Source organism: Photinus pyralis, unplaced genomic scaffold (genome assembly GCF_008802855.1).
Source record: "Photinus pyralis isolate 1611_PpyrPB1 unplaced genomic scaffold, Ppyr1.3 Ppyr1.4_LG6, whole genome shotgun sequence".
Classification (NCBI taxonomy): Eukaryota; Metazoa; Arthropoda; class Insecta; order Coleoptera; family Lampyridae; genus Photinus; species Photinus pyralis.
In genome coordinates, this window is record NW_022170663.1 from 17,824,621 (window position 1) to 17,844,114 (window position 19,494).

General features: G+C 35.8%; 1 protein-coding gene across 2 annotated transcripts in view; it reads left to right on the top strand.

Moving 5' to 3' along the window:
- Window positions 1–2,405: 2,405 nt before the first annotated feature.
- LOC116174102 (facilitated trehalose transporter Tret1-like) overlaps window positions 2,406–19,494 on the top strand; it is a 31,124-nt gene continuing 14,035 nt past the window's right edge. Inside the window, exons 1-2 of one of the 2 annotated variants that reach the window (XM_031491907.1) lie at window positions 2,406–2,461; window positions 2,521–2,598. The gene's annotated coding sequence lies outside the window, so the exon portion shown is untranslated. Of the gene's footprint in view, window positions 2,462–2,520; window positions 2,599–9,711; window positions 9,864–19,494 lie in introns of those variants that run through there. The other variant, XM_031491903.1, reaches the window with a different exon arrangement.

A 19,494-nucleotide genomic window follows, 5' to 3' on the forward strand; every position in this document is an offset into this window, starting at 1 on the left:
GCCATTGATGACGGTACTAGAACCATTCGTGCATCTTGTGTTCTTGAAGAAGCAATTCACTGTATCAGGAAACGGTTACGAAGGTCCTCTAGCGTTGAAACAACAGACCAATATTTTTACCCCTGTTCCTTGGAATATCGCCTCCGGCATATTGTGCACGATGCGCCAGTCCGCGCTCTTGGAAACAGACTTTACCCACCTCGGGGCGTTGGAGGTAGATTTCTCCTTAGATACGCAACCGGGAAATTCAAAGCCACAACCTTGCACTACAAAACAAGATCACTCCTTAGTTACGTCACGTAGGACATGATCTTGCACCACTAGTGCCAAACGGGGGGGAGGGAAAGGTGCACCACCGTAAGAAATGGAAGATTGCAAATTTGACGTGCGATTGATTTACGATCCTAGAGTTAGCATAACTGGTAAATGTTAAATGAATCATATGAGTTAATGATTAAAAATAGCTGAGTTCATTAATCAAGCGCTATTTTGGGGCGTATGTTAATTGAAGAATTAGGTAGGGCTGCGTCAGGGAAGAAGAAACTAGATGCTTTCGGTTTTGGCCACGGGAACGTCAACCGCGCGGCTTAAAGTATCGTTTAGAATTCAAGTGATTCTTCCACGAACTATAAATTAAGAAATGCTAATGCTGAATTGACGAATGACACCTACATGGGGGCAGCCATGATGCGCACTCACTTGGCGCGAAATTCAAATCAACTAATAAACAAGCATTAACCTCACGTTTTCTAAATAAATTACTGTGACTGTGTCATTTTCCAAGGCTGCAATAGTCTCAAAACTTGAGCACTAGGAAAATTCCCCTAGAAAATAACTAAAAAGTGCACATCATGACCGCGCCCATGCTAGGGCCATTTCTACCGCTATGCAACTGTTTGATCAGCAGGCCATCTTAATTTATAAGTTTGTACATTCTTCGCATAACCACCGAGCGGGAAGTCACGTTTAATTATTACGAGCTCCCAAGCGGAAACATTTGAATGTGGGTAGATTAAACAAAAACCGAATTCGAGTTAGAACACCCGAGTTATTGTTTACGGACACCTGCGAAAACAGGCAGTTAATAGAAGGTTTTCCATAGTGGGCGCGGGAAATTTGAATACGTATTTTTGGATTATGTAGGTTTTGTGTTCAAAAAAGGAATACAGACATTCTGCAGATTAAAAAACGGGTCAGAGAAATATTACATATTATCTGAAAGATTTTTAAACATTCTTGGGCTATTTTAGATGTCCTCTGCAATTCTCTAAAAATTCTTCAGGGACTCAAATGTAAGTATAGCTATAACTTCCAAAGATAATAATAATAATCTTTATTCTTCTCCTATAAACGTAATAATGACATTGAAAAAAAAATAAATAAAAAATTCGAAAACAAAAAAGACAGAAGAATCACAAGGCGAAGTTCCATCAGAAATTTTTATTTCAGGTATGTGTTTATCCTTATAAATTAATTCAGATATCTTTTATCCTTGTAAACTATTTGGGAATATTTGAAATGCGGGTCGCAACCTCTCCGAGCCCAGAAGGGCGCTTTCTGCCAATAAACTGATAAAACAGAAAACAAAAGAAAGGAAGGAGTAAATAAAATATTTTATGATACGCGTTTTACCGAAGTTGAAGGTCAGTGTGACACCTCTAGTTGACGCTGAATATTTATCGGTATCGGGTGCTTCTGCTTGTGTTTGTTAAACTCTTTTAACAATCGGAAGGATAATTAATGCCTAAATAAATTATAAGTAGTTGATGAAATTAATGTTCAAACAATAGGTGAGTGACCTTATTGTTTATTATTTAGTATAATAATATATGCGGATTTCAAGCTTTGTAGAATTCCGTAATATGACAAAAAAAACCGTACTATTAATGTAATTGAACCAATTAACAAGGTTTTAGTTAAGGGGAAAATAAAATTAGAATGGGTTTTGAATTAACTCTAAAGCTATACAGGAATCTGGATATTAGTAATAAATCAGGATGGTCCTCAGAACATAGGTACAAAGTACCGCCGTAAGATACCAAGCTTTTGACAATGGTTAGAATAACAGGAGGTCCGAAAGTTAACCAAGTACCCAGTAGATTCTGGAGGTTAGCTATACTGGATTTTACAGGAAGGGAAGTCAGATGGTAGGTGGAAAGCACCGGTTTCTGCAAGAGCAGGAGATCTGGGAGGTTGTTCTTGGTAAAAGGAAGGTGAACTCAATAAGTGCCTCTCACGAGCTGGACACTCGCTTTTATATACAACGGCTGGTTATGTTTGGGGGAATATGTGGAAATGGTAACCGGGAAGGGACTAACGGGAAGTGGTATTTGAGATAATTGGAAAGGTAGGTGGCGGCATCTCACGGCAGCTAACGAAAATTAGTTTTCATCATTAGTACCTATTCAATGTTAGTACCTAACATGATTATACAAAACTATCATAATTGGATTCCGTACAGGTAATATAGATATAAAAGTTTGGGGCTACAATTATTGCTACAAAAATCTCTTTCCATAGTCTCTGAAGCGAGCCGTTAATATTGGTGCAACGGGCCTAAGACATCCGATATATACAAGACCTGCAGCATTCTTATAGGTAATGATTTTTATGCTAATGTCAAGCTTGCAAATTACTTTGCGACAGCCGAGGCTTTGTTAAGGGTGAAATGTATAGTGATCTGCGATAAAATTAAAAGGAAAACTGCTTCGCACACATAAATTACGTCCTGGCTTCTGGAATAATTTACGCTAAAGCCACTCCGCAATAAATAATATTAATCCAATAGAATCCTAATTAGATTATAACGAATCCGAAATTGAATTTCCGACAAAAAAAAATTTTTTTTTCAATCGTGATTTACAGCATCGAGCAACGCGCACGGATCGAAAGAGTGGCAATAAAGGCACTTAAAATAAACCACAATGGGGGTTTTAGTAATCTGTTAACCGTCATAAACACGGTTAACGGGCGTTACCGATTACAGATTATACCGTAATCGGAGTTCGTCCGAATGAAATTTTCAATTTATCCACAAACTCATTAATAATCAAGCCTCGGGCCACCTACTAGTAATTTACGATACTAAAATCAGCGGCGGAATTTTTCAGGATAGATTTTCGAAACTCGTTACTAACGTCGGTCGTTTCTTTTATATACGTCGGGAGAAATGCGAAAATTACTCGAGTATTTCCTGTCATTAGGTAATACTTCAAATAACGAAGTGTAATTATTATATTAAATTTATTTCGAGTCGCTGCTTCGGAAATTTCTTTTACTCCCTCTTCCTTTCTTTGCCCCCAAATCAAAAGAAAATCCTGCGCTCAAATCCAGTTAGCACAGATTAATGATGTGTGCTCTTTTTCGTTTGGTTTTCTCTCTTTAGTTACATACAATCAAAACGACTTGCCTTTTTTTTGCATGCACTTGTACAACGTGACCGATCACCAATTGGATTTACCTCCGCTAAGAGTCGGCTATATTTACCTTTGCTCCTTTAAATCAATACGTCTGCGACTTCTGTAGATATCGTGGCTTATTAGCTATACAATTAACAAAGGTTGTAGATACAATTATAGCTATTTGTTAAACTTTTCCGTTTATGTTTTCATTCCGATTATCACGTATCGTCAAACACCTAATTAAAAATAAATAGGGTTTTCAATGTAATCCCTTGTGTTACAATCTAGGCACATCTTTCTCCTGTTTACGCAACGCAAGACGTAAGCCATATCATGCCCGTTCGTTATTTATCAGTTGTAACTTCCGCAATCTATTGCAAGTCACTAATGTCAATGATTACTTACCTATTAAATGTATAGCGTTTTTAATTCGCAGTTATCTTGTTTTAATGCATGACAATTATACTACTGTGCCCTTCGCGTAGGTGACGTCTGTTTCACTTTACGTTGAAGATTCCGGTTTTACATCCGTAAAAATCGGACCGAGCGTCCAAGCTTCTCCCTCAACATTACACATGATTTTCGTTTTGAACGAGATAGATAAAAATTGCGTTTGCATGGCCACCTCGTTATTATGTAAATTACATATAACTTATTTAGGATTAGAACATAAAAACCAGGAAAACCAAGATATTTCGAAAACTTTTTTTTGTTCTTATCGCAATTACCAGACAAAGCTTTTACAAGGAGCAAATACGACCAGATGTTCATAACTTTTTACACGTAATTTCACTTTTTACAATTAAACAAACAAAAAAATAAACAAATTATACAGCAATTTAAATAGAAAAGAACGAACTCCGTAATTCAACAAATCAACACCAGCGACCAAACTTACAATAAAAAAATTGATTGTTTACACAACAATATATAGACAAGCGATACAATGGAAAATGGTCATGATCAATTCGCGTAAAACCCTAATAGTTGATGCGAAAAAAAAGGATACAACAAAGTTAAAATTTAAAACAAATAGGTAGATTATTTTCAATTTTTTTATCCAAACAAATAGAGGGTCAAAACAAAGTTTGGACCTACAAAAAAACACTATTTTTTTAATGTTTCATAGTAGATGTTTTTATTTGACTTTTACTTTATCCAGGATAAAAGATATAGAACCTGGAATCAAAATTTAAGCAATAATTTTGACAATATACTGACGCTTGCAAATGCCCAATTTTTCTTACAAATCGAATTATCTTTAAAACTACTAGTTTTTCGGATATTAACCATATAATAAAAAAATCGTACAATTACACATAGAATTAAAAATACAGGGAGGCCATTTAAAAAATGTACTATTTTGGCGACCTACTTTGCGAACGCACCCTGTATAATTCCAAATATTTTTAAAATGTGGAGAATATTCAACCATATCATAATACAAAAACACTCTATCGAAAAATCATAACTTCAAGGCATTAAGTTACTCCACGCAATCGTTGACTTACCCTGTACATTGTACAAATATAATAGAAATTATAGAGAAAACACCAACTAGTTCCAAACAAACGATCCATTTGTGCAACACTTCAGAAATGTGCACTTTACATGCAAATACATCGGCGTAATTAATTTAAGAAACAATAGGTCGCGGGAAAAGCCCGACCTCCTATAAACCTTCATTCCTCTTCTATTTCACAGTTTTCCTTCTTTTTGTCATGTTCGTTTCCACTTCCTTATTATTTTATTACCTATGCACAATTATTATCTAAGACGCAACAACTGTGACCATCTGTTCACAAATTAATTAACTGGACAATCTTAAAATTAAACAACTTTTACAAACACCTAATATAATTCTAACAAATGTCCCTAATCTTTCTTTAAAACGTAAATTTAGAAAAAAAATACACAAATTACAATGCGGCTATTTAAACAAAAATTAACCGTCGTCTAAACTACGTAAATTTAGACAACAATATTTTTGGTTAATATCTCGGGAACCTTGATACTCAATTGAAGATGCTTCATATTCGCAAAAAAACCGACTTTGTAGTAAGCTTTATATATAAATTTCTTTTGTACATGCGTTGTGACTGAACTTCTTTTAAACGGTTGAACGAGTTTGATGAAAAATTTGTTTATGTGTCTCTATGTGTCCCCAGATGGTTTAGATCTAGGTTTAGATTCACTTTTGGACCCTATCGGATCATAGCATTTGTTCGTTGAGGCGCACTATACTATTTCGCGTACAGATAGATACTTATGTCGTCGCTAGTTTTAAGTTATCATATTATATAATATATAAAAAGTAGTACAGTGTATACTATCTTATCCTTATTGTTCTAGTTTGAGTGTTTAATAACACAAAATAAATATAATTATGCTTTTACTTGCCATCAGCCTGCAAGGCCATATTCATAATCGTGTTCATATTCATAATTGCTATAATCCACCACTAAGGGGAATTTTTTTCTTTCGAAAAATTCCCCTAAAAATTAATCCCACATCCCACATTGTAAAAATGTAAAAAATGCAAATTAATAAAATCAAGAAACTACATCGACATTCGAGAAGAAATTTGAAAAAAATGTGTTTTTAACGTCTGTTGAGTTGTCGATGAAGATTTTTCTGACATGGTAGATATGATTCTCCCTAGATATTTTCTTTATGACCGTTGAGTGAGAAATTTATATGAGACTTATTCGGGCACAGAGAACCGACAAATAGATACGCCACTTGTTAAAAGGCACCGAGATGTTTTAGTACCTCGGCGACTGGGTAAAAAGTAGTCGATTTCCGCAATTGTAGTCCGTCGTTAAATGCCAGGGTTACAGCAGCTTTGACGGGGGCTTCTCTTCAGCCACCGGTGGAGCCACTCTATGTAAAAGTTGTGTGCTCTAATGTAACTATCATCTGTTTGGCGGTTCCGTCTCTTAGGGGACGACGGTGTTAAGAGAAGTGGTTATTCTGTTTCGGAGGAGTTTCCAGGGAATAAGATATACGGAAATTCGTGTCAGCGACTCTTATTTTACCGTTCTGTCACAGTAGGACCAAGGAGAGTCTTCTTCGCTATGGGTAAACAGAAGTCGACTGAATTTTTATACCCGACTTAGGACCTAGTGTCATGTCACATTTTGAAATTCTTTCTAAGCCAAATGCCTTTTTTCTATTTGTTCCTTGGTTAATTTTTTTGAATTTTTAAATATAAATATTTCTTTAAAACCCAATAGCCTGCACTACGACTACCAATAACTGAGACAAGGCTGAAAAGGAATGGTCCTGCTGAGATTTTTTTATTGATTTTAAGATTGAGGGCACGAATTTGTAATTTTTTGTATTCTAACAGTATCACTCCTGTCAAGGTAAGGACCATACAGAGAGTCGCAGTAATTAAAATTAGATAATACTAGACTCGCACAATAGCACCTTCAGATTAGAAATTATCTTTAAATTACCAAACGTCCTACGACTAATGGCGGTTATGTGCTGTTTAAAGCACAAATCGCAGTCCATCCACAAACCCAAGTCTTTTACACACTGCTTTGGTACTAGAACCATGTCTTTTATTTTAATTGCTAAATTATTAATATGATCAGTTCTGGTTCTACGTGGACCAAATATAATGAAGGACGATTTTAAAGCGTTAATTCGTAATCCATGTAGTTCAGAAGTATGAACTATACGTTTAATATCTGAGTTTATATGGCTCATTGCCTTGACAGAACTTGAGGCAGAGAAACTGAATTGTAATTGACCATCATCAGCATATTGATGAAATTTGACATGATGGACACTGTGATGAAAATTAGTGATATATATAGAGAACAAAAGTGGTCCCCACACTGATCCCTGACCCTGAGGTACTCCCGACTACCTTGGAGATAATTGTCGACCAATCTAGCCGCATTAGGATTGAACCCAATGTAATTAAGGACGCTTATAAGTATTTTATGGTTTATCGCGTCGAAAGCTTGGGAAAAATCAAGCAAAACTAAAGGTGCAAGTGCACCTTGATCGACGGAACAAGTGATATTATTAGTGACATAATGCTGTAGTGCAACTATATCCAACCCTGAAAGCGGATTGGGTATTTGGTAAAATGGATTCAACTTTTAAAAACTCATTTATTTGTTCAGACATTACTTTCTCCAAAACTTTTGACAAAATCGGCAAAACACTTATTGGTCTCAAATCATTGACGGTGCTTGGTTTATTGATTTTGGTAGTGGGGTAACATATCCTAGTTTCCAGTCAGCAGGATAAGTACCAGTCTTTAAGCAAACATTTAATTATTATGTGCGTTAGGTATGGTAAAATATATTGACAGCACACGTTTAGCATTTTTATAGTGATGCCATCTGACCCTGGTGATTTAGATTGTACTCTAGAAATATGTCGCAGCACAGTGCGTTCGTCAACCTCAGCAAATGAAAAGACTTCTGTAAGTGTTCACTGTAGAGTTTCACTAGTTTATTTTCAGATTTAGAATCCAAAGTACTGACATTAGCGAAAGATGTATTCATAATATCAGCATCATTAAGGTGAGCTGGAATACCTACAGCTTTTCGCTTGTTATAAATGTCTAAAGTTCTAACAAAGATCATACGACATATGAGCTTGGGTTCTAAGGTGCTTCCAGACTTGATTAATGTCATGCTTTACCTAGAAATCTAAGTAAGCCCTTTTTTTCTTTTTTAATTGCTGATGTGGTATAGTTACGCATGGTTTTGTAAAAATTCCAATGCTCCACTTTTTTACTGTTTTTATGTTTCCTTTAAGCGTTATCCCGTACAGATATAATTGTTTTTATAGTGTCAGTCAACCACGGAGCTCTTATTTTGGTTATTCGTACCGTTTTTATGGGTGCCCCAATGTTAAACAAGTGTATTTTTTGTTATAAAGGCCACCATGTCATTTTCATTTGGATTGTTTAACTCGCAAATAAATTCCCAATTCACTGATTCTGATTGCAGGTACAGTGCGAATTGATTATTGTCATAAAGACTAAAATCTCGGTAAGTGAATAAAAAGACTTATAGCACATAGGATATTCACAGTAGGTGAGACAATGATCAGAAAAATACAATGCATGGGAATCACACCTACAATTTCTACATCAATTACTGCTGGTACAATAATAAGGTCTAAAACGGTTGATGTTAATTTACATATCCTGGTCGGTTCTTGACCTAATTGCTTAAAGCCTAGTATATGAATTAGTGACCTAAACCTACATCATCAATTTTTCCTACGTCCAGATTAAAATCCCCAAGGAAAATGATCTCAGGCACGCTAGAAGGCGTTTTCCGCTCTTGTAATATAAGTAACTATTACTGCGCTTGCAATTTAGGAACTCTAGTTTGTCTATTCTACTTAAAATCTTGAGAATGATCCCCTTTATTAAGCGGCAGAGCAAAGCGATGCAAGCTTTCTAGGGGAGTCGATGGTGCCCGTTTGTCCGTGAACACGATAACTTTCAAACGCTTGAACCTATTCGGTTCAAACTTTGCACACTTAACACATATAACGCATGTAACAAGCCAATTGAAAATGGGTCAAATTCAATGGCCCCGTAGGGTCACACCGAGGTGCTCTGCCGCTTTTTTAGATGCTCTTATGTGGTTTATTGGTATTTGCTTTAAGGCGATGACATGCATCAATCAATCATAGAAAAACCTACAGCTCTTCCCACCCCCGCGATGACATGTAACACGTTTTCTTTCTTAATTTCCGGAACACCCTTTGTTTCTACAGATTTCATTCGTGTGTATTGCTCCAAGTCGTTTAATTTGAGTTTTAAGTCTTCGTTCTCCTTACTTTAAGATATTATTCTAAGTTTTCAATTTGTCGATTTTATTTAAACATTTTTGGATCTTTTCTTCTTGGGCTTGAAGTTCCTATCGATCTTCTCATGGCAGGAATCCAACGAGGTAGCTAATGAGTCTTGTTTTTCCTTTACTGTTACAATTATTGAGTAAATTTGACTTAACGTTACAGTTTCGTTAGAACTGGCAGCAGTTGCAGCACCTGGTTCTGGATCCTCATTGGCTACTGAAGGTGTCACCTCGGATTGTAAACATTTGACACATTTCCACGATCCGGCTTTGTTGGATTTGAGTAATTCGTCAAAAGCTTATTTGAAACATGTTTGAGTCTTCATATCTACTCACTTTCTTTGCACACGTAGCACATTAATACAAAAATATATTAGATAAGACACATTCATATAGATAAAATTTGAATTATGTGGAGCGCATAAGAGCACGTCTGCACCATTCCACTACACTCGGTACGCTAATTGATAGCTGCTGTGGTCTATATTTGCGTCACTTGATCATTAACAGTTGTGTTACGCGGCAACACCCACGAGTATCTTTTATAACATTTTTTTTCTTTCTGTGGTTTTTTAGAAAGGACACGTGTTAAGTTACGAAAATACACCATTTAATGTAAAAGGTAGGTAAATATTGTTCCATTCAAAAAGCGTAATTGCACCTGTTCGTACTAAGCAGCTTGGTCAGTGTAAGTGAAGAACCTAATTTGGTGAAACCATTTCTATATGAATATAGTTTTTCTGAAATTTTTGAGAAAGATTATGACCGCGAATAATCAGTTTATCAACTAGATTAATAGTACTGATTTACTTTGTAGTGTCTTGACAATTTGGGGATTTAATCAAAATTCTCCAAAATATAAATCGCCACAGTTCATGACTTCTTATAGCAATATATTCCATCCGAGCTCTATTTAAATTCATATTTAAACACAAAAAGTTACTCATTCAAATTTCAATACAATAAATATCAAATTTCCACTGAAGCTGGGTTGGGAAAGCCCGTGCCTTCGAGATGTTATCCAACCCTCCAGACTCTAAACTTTTTTCTATGCGAGATTTCATCGTAAATTATATAAAATTAACTTATGATAGTTAATATTTAATTAATAGTCGCGGGTTTGTGAGTTTGCTCAGTTGATGCAATGTTGCACCTACATTTCCAGTCCACCTGGAATTTGTTACTGTGGAAAGCTCTTTATAGCAACAAAATAAATAAATAAATTTCCGTCAATAAATCTAATTTTTTTATGCTAAATAAGTTCTCAAATAGGAATTGCATATTTGGTATGTGCTCAAGCTAATTAAAGGAATCAGATGGTGATGTTTGTAGTTCCTCTTCTTCCGTCGGGCGAAATAAAAGATAGGTACATATCTTCATGAACTGAATGAACCTAGAGGATTGCATCACACTACTTTGTCATAAACGCTTCTTTTACATAATACCGTTCTACGATGGTTCCTTAGTTTATCTGTGCAAAATTTAGATACAAAGACTTTATTTTGGTATTGCAAAAGAAATATACTGCCTAAACTTTTCCGTAGGTGTATCGTTTACTTTCGAGTAATTAAATTCAACAAATAATTGAGAAAGCAATTCATAATAAAAAAAATGTGAATAGGCACAAAAGTTTATTGCCTTTAGAAATTTATAGTTGTCAAAATTTATTAACTCGGAGGCTAAATGTTCACAACTTCCACAATAAAAACTACGGAATCTAATTAATTTATAAGTTGTCACGTGCACAGTGCGACCTTAATGGTATTTCATTTCTCATTTCGAATCAAACGTTTACGTATTTACCTATATCACGCACAACTCGTAAATGATTAATAAGAACGATTATCAGAATTCGTTACTTGCAATTGGATCACATGGTCGAATAATTTTCAAAACCTGACATTTTAACCGGCCATTTCGCGTTCATCAAAATGAATAAATGCGAGCGTCGTTTCTATATACGCATGCGTTTACACACCCTCATATCGTCGTGACTACCACACAGTTAGGGGCGCGGGTGTGTACCCTATTTTTAAAGGTATTATAATCACCCTACCATGACCCCTGTCCTCCGTCAAAACATATGTGTACACATACGATTAATGAAATTAAAAATGGCGCATCAGACTAGCGAATTTTCCTCGCACCTACAAAATACGCGTTTAATACAATTTTGCCACAATATAATGTAATGAAACTGCAACTCGGGGTTGGTAATTTGTGGCGGTTGCGCCCAGCAGCAGCTTGTTTAGATCATAATATTAAACTCAAATCTCATATAAAATTAAATTGTGTCTACTGTGGGTTCGCAACTAACGTATTTTATTGAAAAGCTTTTCCAGCATTTCGCTCGGAGGCTTCTCGTTTTGTCCTTATTAAAATGATAAAGTAACTAAATACATTTCTGAAAATGTCAGTTTTCTTTTTGAGATCATTAATTAGAGCTGCTCGAGGCTACCGACAAATTCAAACTTGGGGGATTTATTTCTAGTATATATAATTAATACAAAACTCGAAAGCTCGTACAAGTACATCATTAATATATACGCGCGGATAAAAATGTATACGCCTGGGGCGAGGTCACTGTATTTCCGTAAATCTTTGCTGATTAACAATGTCGGTGGAGCTTTCTAATTATATGTGTTCGTTTTGGAAAGGTGTAACTAAGTGTGAATAAATCGGAAACGATCAATCTTAACGCGTGACTATTTTGGAAGATACCTACTTCTAGTGTATGTGCCACGCATATTTCTCGTTTATGTGTCACTAAATAAAATCCTACAAGGTGCGTTTTTCGATTCACAACGTTTCCAAAACAAATTATTTCTCACGAATTGTCATGTTATGCTACACTATTTAAAACGCCCGGCCATTACGGTTTATTGCGGGCAATTTTTAAGCCCTTCCTTTATAATACCAGTTCTTGTTTTAATAGCGTTATACATAATTCTAGTTGTCATTAATTCTTTTATTATTCACGCACAAATATCGTCTTATTTAGCACGAATACGGGCAATAACGAGTGGCATCGTGTCAGTCCTGTCATGTCAATACTTTGCCACGCGTGACATACGGAAGTTCAGTTTTTTGGCAAGTACACCCTTTGTTCATTTGACTAATCAAAGAGTTCTCTAGTGACTTGTTTATGAATTCATCAAAAATTCTTCATAAAATCTAGGAACTTCTTTCTGAATTCTATATTCTTGTAAAAAGCCCCTTAAATTATGTTTAGACACTTTTTGGAAGATTTTTGAGTGATCATTTTACGATTCTGCGGAGATACTAATATATTTTTGATTTTCCTTAGTGTATTTTCGAGATTCTAACAGACTTTTCCATGTAACGAGCCTCCAGATGTATAGATAATTTTACAGGGTATTAATAATACATAATCTAAATATACAGGGTGATTCCTATAGTACCTGCCACCGTTTGGGAGCGTGTAAGTGGTGCGTAGGGGAGTATTTTGATATAGGACACTTGGGGTCGGAAATCTAAAATAAGGGTGCCAGAGCCAAATTTACCTTCTGGAATTTCGCGCCTGTAGGTAGGCAACCCAACCGGCCGGCGGTGCACACGGAGCGATCTCAGGCGGCGATGTGTGGCTGACACTTGATCAGAATTTTGTTTAAACCCACGAAATCCCGTCTGCAACGACGCGTATCAAGTGAATAAACACTATGGCAATAGTATAATAATAGTTGGCTAGATGTAGGAAGTGCATTGAGAACAACGGTGGCCACGTTGAACACTTGTAAACGTTATTGCTTTTGACTGTCGTTTTCCCTCCTTCCCTCCCATGTCGCTTCCTCGCGCTAACTCGCTCTGCATCGCTCCGCGCGAAACGTCGGTCGGTTGGGTTGCCTACATACAGGCGTGAAATTCCAGAAGATAAATTTGGTTCTGGCGCCCTTATTTTAGATTTCCGACCCCAAGTGTCCTATATCAAAATACTCCCCTAGGCACCCCCTATACGCTCCCAAACGGTGGCAGGTACTATAGGAATCACCCTGTAGATACGATATGGATTGTAAGAAAATAAATTATTTCATTTATTCAGAACCGATGTTGGCTTTTTAGTTAACCGTAAGGAAATATAAAGTAACAAGCGCGGTTAGAAATGCAATTTGATTTGGGATATAAATAAAGTTGTTTCGGGATGAGGTAAATGAATCGGGGATCATGGTAATTAAAATGGAAGCAAACAGATCGAGTTAAATACGTCTATCAATATTGAGTTAAGGATTTATACCACTCATTGTAGTGCGGTACCTAAAAGTGTAAGTTTAAATAGTGGGAAAGAAGCCTTCGTACCGTCTGTACTGGTCGTTTCTGCAGTGCGCTTTGTGCATTTTCCAAAACCACCCACTGCGTGGATCCCCAACACAAAAATGAAGCCAAAAGCGAAATCTCGATCAAGCCCCCGTTGCGTTGTAAAAGATTTTCGCAGAATTTCCGAGAAAGAAAATAAATAAGTTGAAAATCTCCACGGTGTAACTCAGCGAGGATTCTATAGTCGGTCCGTGCAGGAGCAGCCGAAGGGGCAATTTCAATTCGGCATAGAAGAAACGGTCTCAGAGAGGATTTTATAGTTTATCAGCGCAGAGTACGCAGAAGAAAGGGAGGATGAATTTTACGTAGATTGAAAACCGTAACCAGAACGCATCTAAAACTCCTGGTGCACCAACTTAAAAGGTATTTATGAACAATTGTTCTATCGATCAAGCCCCCGTTGCGTATTTCCGCCTTCCGTCGTGTTACCATTTGTTGTTTTTCTATTAATTGCAAATTATTTAAGAGAATTTTATGCTCAAGCGTTATTTAACTTGTACTTGGAACTAATTGCAATTTAACGGCCAATTTTTACATCAAGTTGGTACCAGTAGTTTAAACTCGCACCTGAATATTAACGTATTGCAGTTCGGTTGATTATCTTTCAGCAACTAACAGTTATGCATTATACACTTTACTAATATGTGTTCTATTGCAGCCAAGTAATACCTTAAAGAAAATAAGAACCGTTTCAGTACTTAACAAAGGTGTTTGATTTATTACTTATCCTTTGACAGAAGGGGGTTACTGACCAGCGAACCGCACATTTATTTACATATAATTACCTAACAAAAACCAGCCCCAATTTAATTAAGAGGTATGAAGATTAGCCAGGAGGACGGAGTAGGATTACTTGGAACATCTGTTATAGAATGACACCCAAAAGAGGGGCTTTAAATTGAATTCATCAGAATTTCTATATTTCAATGATATTCCTGTTGAGTTCCTGATGAGGGTATGCCTCGGAGTAGGCATGGGAATTTTTTTCGATATATCGATATAACTATCGATATATTGATATGTCGATAACTATCGATATATCGATATGTCGATAACTATTGATATATCGATATGTCGATAACTATTGATATATCGATATGTCGATAACTGTACGATTAAATTATGTTATTGTTGAGATTTCAACGAGCGCTACTATTTTTATTAATAAAATCCATTTTCGGGTTTACTCTCGTGTAAATTTACTATTTTTAGTCGCTCGACGTTTCGGAAACTTAACTTTGCTTCCTTTCTCAAGAGAAGCGCTACGTCACATCATCATCCATGCCAAATAAACGCAGTAATAAAATCTTTAGAAAATAGATCTTTTCGTCTTACTGACGATTGCTCAAAAAAAGAAGCACTTCAAAAACTTGAACAAAATGTTGCATCAAAATGGCTACTCTTTAGGTAAAATAAAGAAGACAATCAAAGGGTGTAATCATGGTCTATGTATCGGTATCTGACTGATGGTTACAGAGGACCAGTCACAAAAAAACAGAGAAAGCTAAGAACACTTCAAATTTAGATATACAGTTTCAATTGGTTGACATTTACGAAATCTAACAAAAAACTCTTGATAAAGGTAGCAAAGAAACGTCGAGTAACAATTAATAGTCACTTTACACGAGAATAAACCGGAAAATGGATTTTATTAATAAAACTCGATAAGATAACTATCCCTGTCGATAACTATCGATACGTCGATTATTTCTCTCAAATGAGACGTGCAATTACCGCTTAATTACAGCGGTAATTGCATTGTAGAAAGCTAAAGAGCCCTGCGATAATTGCACAGTTAATAATGGTAACTCCAATAAAGTTACAAGAACTGCATTCGGTTATTTTCATATTTTGTTAAAAGAGCCCTCTTGTCTTGTCGGGCTCTTTCGCCAAAATATAAAAGTAAACTCATGCAGTTTTTAGACACGATTTCAAAAAAATTATCGGTAATATTATATCGATACCTATATATTAAAAACTATCGCCATAACGAGAACTATCGATATACCGACACTTATCGATATAGCGGTAGTTATCGATCTTTCGATAGTTATCGGTGTATCTATAACCATCGATATTTCGGTAATTATCGGCATATCGATAAGTAAAATATATCGATAGGTAAGTACCCGATACTTATATCGATAGGTGAAAACAGTTATCGCCCATCCCTAGCGATAACTATCGACATATCGATATATCGATAACTATCGACATATCGATATATCGATAACTATCGATATATCGATACCTATCGATAGTAATCATATATCGATAACTATCGATATATCGATAACTATCGATATATCGATAACTATCGATATATCGATAACTATCGATATATCGATAACTATCGAAATATCGATAACTATCGAAATATCGATAACTATCGAAATATCGATAACTATCGTTATATCGATAACTATCGACATATCGATATATCGATAACTCGATATATCGATAACTATCGATATATCGATAACTATCGAAATATCGATAACTATCGTTACGATATATCGATATCGATAACTATCGATATTCGATAGTTATCGATATATCGATATCGATATTTCGATAATTATCGGCATATCGATAAGTAAAATATATCGATAGGTAAGTACCCGATACTTATCGATAGGTGAAAACAGTTATCGCCCATCCCTACCTCGGAGGAGGCAAACCTTTCTTAAGGTTAATTTTCCTCGAAAGCGAATTTTTCGGGTACGAACTGTTATGGGGAGACTATTGGTTAGGATGAATGTACCGAATTCAACAACCAAATTAGGGGTTGTTTCCAGAAAAACATTCTAAATATTATGATAAGACAGATAAGACCAAATGTAAAATATCACTTAGATCTTTAAATTGCGTCAATTTGGCTTTGGTTTTTTGAAAACAACCATTACCATAACTATAATAAACTGTTGAAACGAGTAGCGGATTAAGGCCTTTAGGGAACCGAAGCGCAAGATGGTTTTGAGGCCCCGATCCTTGAAATGTGTGTAGGTAACTGGCCAATTGACACAAAGAACTTAATTATTTGCAGTTCCAGTGGTATTTAAATAATAAACGAAATTTTTATTAAACTGCCCCATTAAGTACTAATATTTTTATTATCGTTAAAAATGAAAAATTGAATCTTACAGTTAAAAAAATCAAAATTTATGTATAGATTACAGGCTGATTCAAATTCGAGGGCCACAATGGGGATCTCGGAAACTGTAAGAGATAGCTAGGTAGTTTAAGTTTGACTAAGTTGCCTATTTTGATGCTTAACGAAACGCCGTTTTGAAACTGAAAAAATTCCGGCTACTTTTGGAGAGAGAAAAAACGAAATTTTGCAAAATCGTTTTTATTTTTTATCGAAGTTATTTAAAAAGATATTTCAAAATAAATGACACATTATTGTGCCCGATAGACTTAAGACCTTTAAAGTTCCAAGCCAGAGTCCATGACAACATTTTTTTCAAAATAACTACTTCCAATACCTCCAAAAAAGGAGGCGTGAAAAAAGGTGATTACAAAGGATCATGAAAATAAAGAACTTAAAATTAGTTTTGAAATTCGAAAAAAAAATGTGAGCATTATTTAAGTTTAAACGCCCAAAATAATGACGAGACAACTGTATGTGGTATTATTTCAATTTATTAAGTAAACCCAGGGGATTATTTACGAAATAGGCACAGAGTTGGTTCGTTTTATTTGGATTTGTATCTCAGTGTTTGTTTTTTCTTTTAGAAATATTATTAGTTACGTAATTCTTGTTTGGATTTTATCGATTATGTCATTATTCAATATAGTAAGACACATCTAGTCAATTTTCGTACTTTATAAAAGGTTTTATCTGGTGGTTGCGATAAGAAGTTTTATCGGGCGAAAATTAAATAACGAAAGTTTCATATTGAACGGTGGGAACGTTTGGCGCGTTCGTCGTGATTGGATATTTCATAAAGAAGGAGATTATTTTATGGTGGAAACGGTGCTTCTTTAAATACGGGAGACAACGAGAAGACGAAACTGCTATGAGTTTCGCGACGATATAAGGGCGTGTAAATTTACTTACGCTCAGGTTTTAACCAAAATTTTGGTAGTCAATTCTTTGGAATTTTCGGAACTTGATCGAGTCTCCCAAATTATTAATACGTTAATTACAACAGTCATCACTGGGAGTGTGCTTTTTTGGATCCCAAACTTAGACACTTAGACACTGCTGGTGAAACAAGTTCCGTATTATGAGACGGTAATATACAGGGTGTTTCATAAATGCGCGGCAGAAATTCTAAGGATCTGCGATGCAACTAATGATAATTAATTCAAATGTTGAGTGTGGCTTGTGTTTATTTTTGTCTTGATATCCAACCAGTGGCGGTATATATGGAGAACGGCAATTAGAGATTGATTGATCGTTCACCGTATGAACCGCCACTGATTGGCTATGAATGCGTAAAATAAACATACACGGGGTTGAAGTATATTCTTCACAAACATTTATGAACGATTAAAAAAGATGCCACCTAATTTCCCTTTCGGTTTTCAGTAAAGGTCCAAACGACAAATGTATAACGATGCCGACCAACAATTATTGTAATTTTATTTAAATTCGATCTAGTTAATGTTTTCGGTTCTTTTTAATGTAAAGGAGTAAGAATTTCGATCCATAAACATTCACGAGGGATAATTTAAATGGGAAATGTGCACATTTGCATTTTGAACCAACAACTAGCAACCCGCCTAACGTTAATTAGGTTAATAAAACAGGAGTTTGATGTCATTTCTAATTAAATTTGTTGATCTGTATGTTCTTATTTACATAAATAATGTCCATAGCACGTCAGTGGAGTCTACGCGAATATTTTTTAGTGCCTTGATTAAAAAGGGTTTATGTCTCCCTGTATAATTTTCGCATTCCTGCTAGAATGTATATCACGTTTCATCTTAATACCTCCATATTATACTATATCTCCTGGTGCATAACAAGAGGAACGACATAACTGTGCATGATCTGATACACGAAACCTCTTTAATTATTTATATTCTCCCAGTGACTCAGAGGCATTCGCAATAATATTACGATATTGTATCCGAAGGGGCGGATACCACCACCCACATAAAGTGCTCTTCTCATTTCTTCTCGTTTACTTTCATTCGTTCGACCCCTCACGTATTTGTGGATTTAAAATTTGTGTGTTCGCTTTTCCTCGAGTTTCCAAGGGAACTATGACAGAACCTGGATCGGAGCCGTTTCTAATCTCACCGCCTCGCACCCTAATTTCACTGTCTTCTTTAATATATTTGTACCCCACTCGAGCATTTTGATTTCAGAACGAAAAAAAATAATGAAAAATAAGCCGAATTCAGGCGTCCATACAATATTCTTCTCGTGTACTCATCCGGTAACGAAATAATAAATCTATACACGCCTCTATCGCTATAAGAAAATGAGTAATAATGTTTCGGCTTTATTAAAATTCCCGCCCACCGTTGAAATTACGCGCCCGAAACCAGCGCTCCGCCACTATATCATTCTTAGTTTCATTTAGATATTTTGACGCGATGATGAACTCTCGCGGAATAACTTTTCAAAAGCCAACGGCTAAACTTCACTTGACTTAAATATAATGCATTAAGCGAGTGACAGAATGAAAAATGGTCACATTTACCAGTCGTTCAGATAGTGGTGGCTGAAACGACTTACTGACGTGTTAATCGGGATTGATGGCCTTCTGCAGAATCGTCGGTCTGATGTGCGGGTGAAGAATCGATACGTAATGTAACACGTTAATGCCAAAAGGTGATTAGATGTATAGACCTTCTTCTTTATTGGACAACTGACTGAAAGGATGCAGCACAAAACATTTTTTAATTAGAAAAAGAAATTAACACGGAATGCTGAGATAAATATGTGGTAAAGTATGTGTATA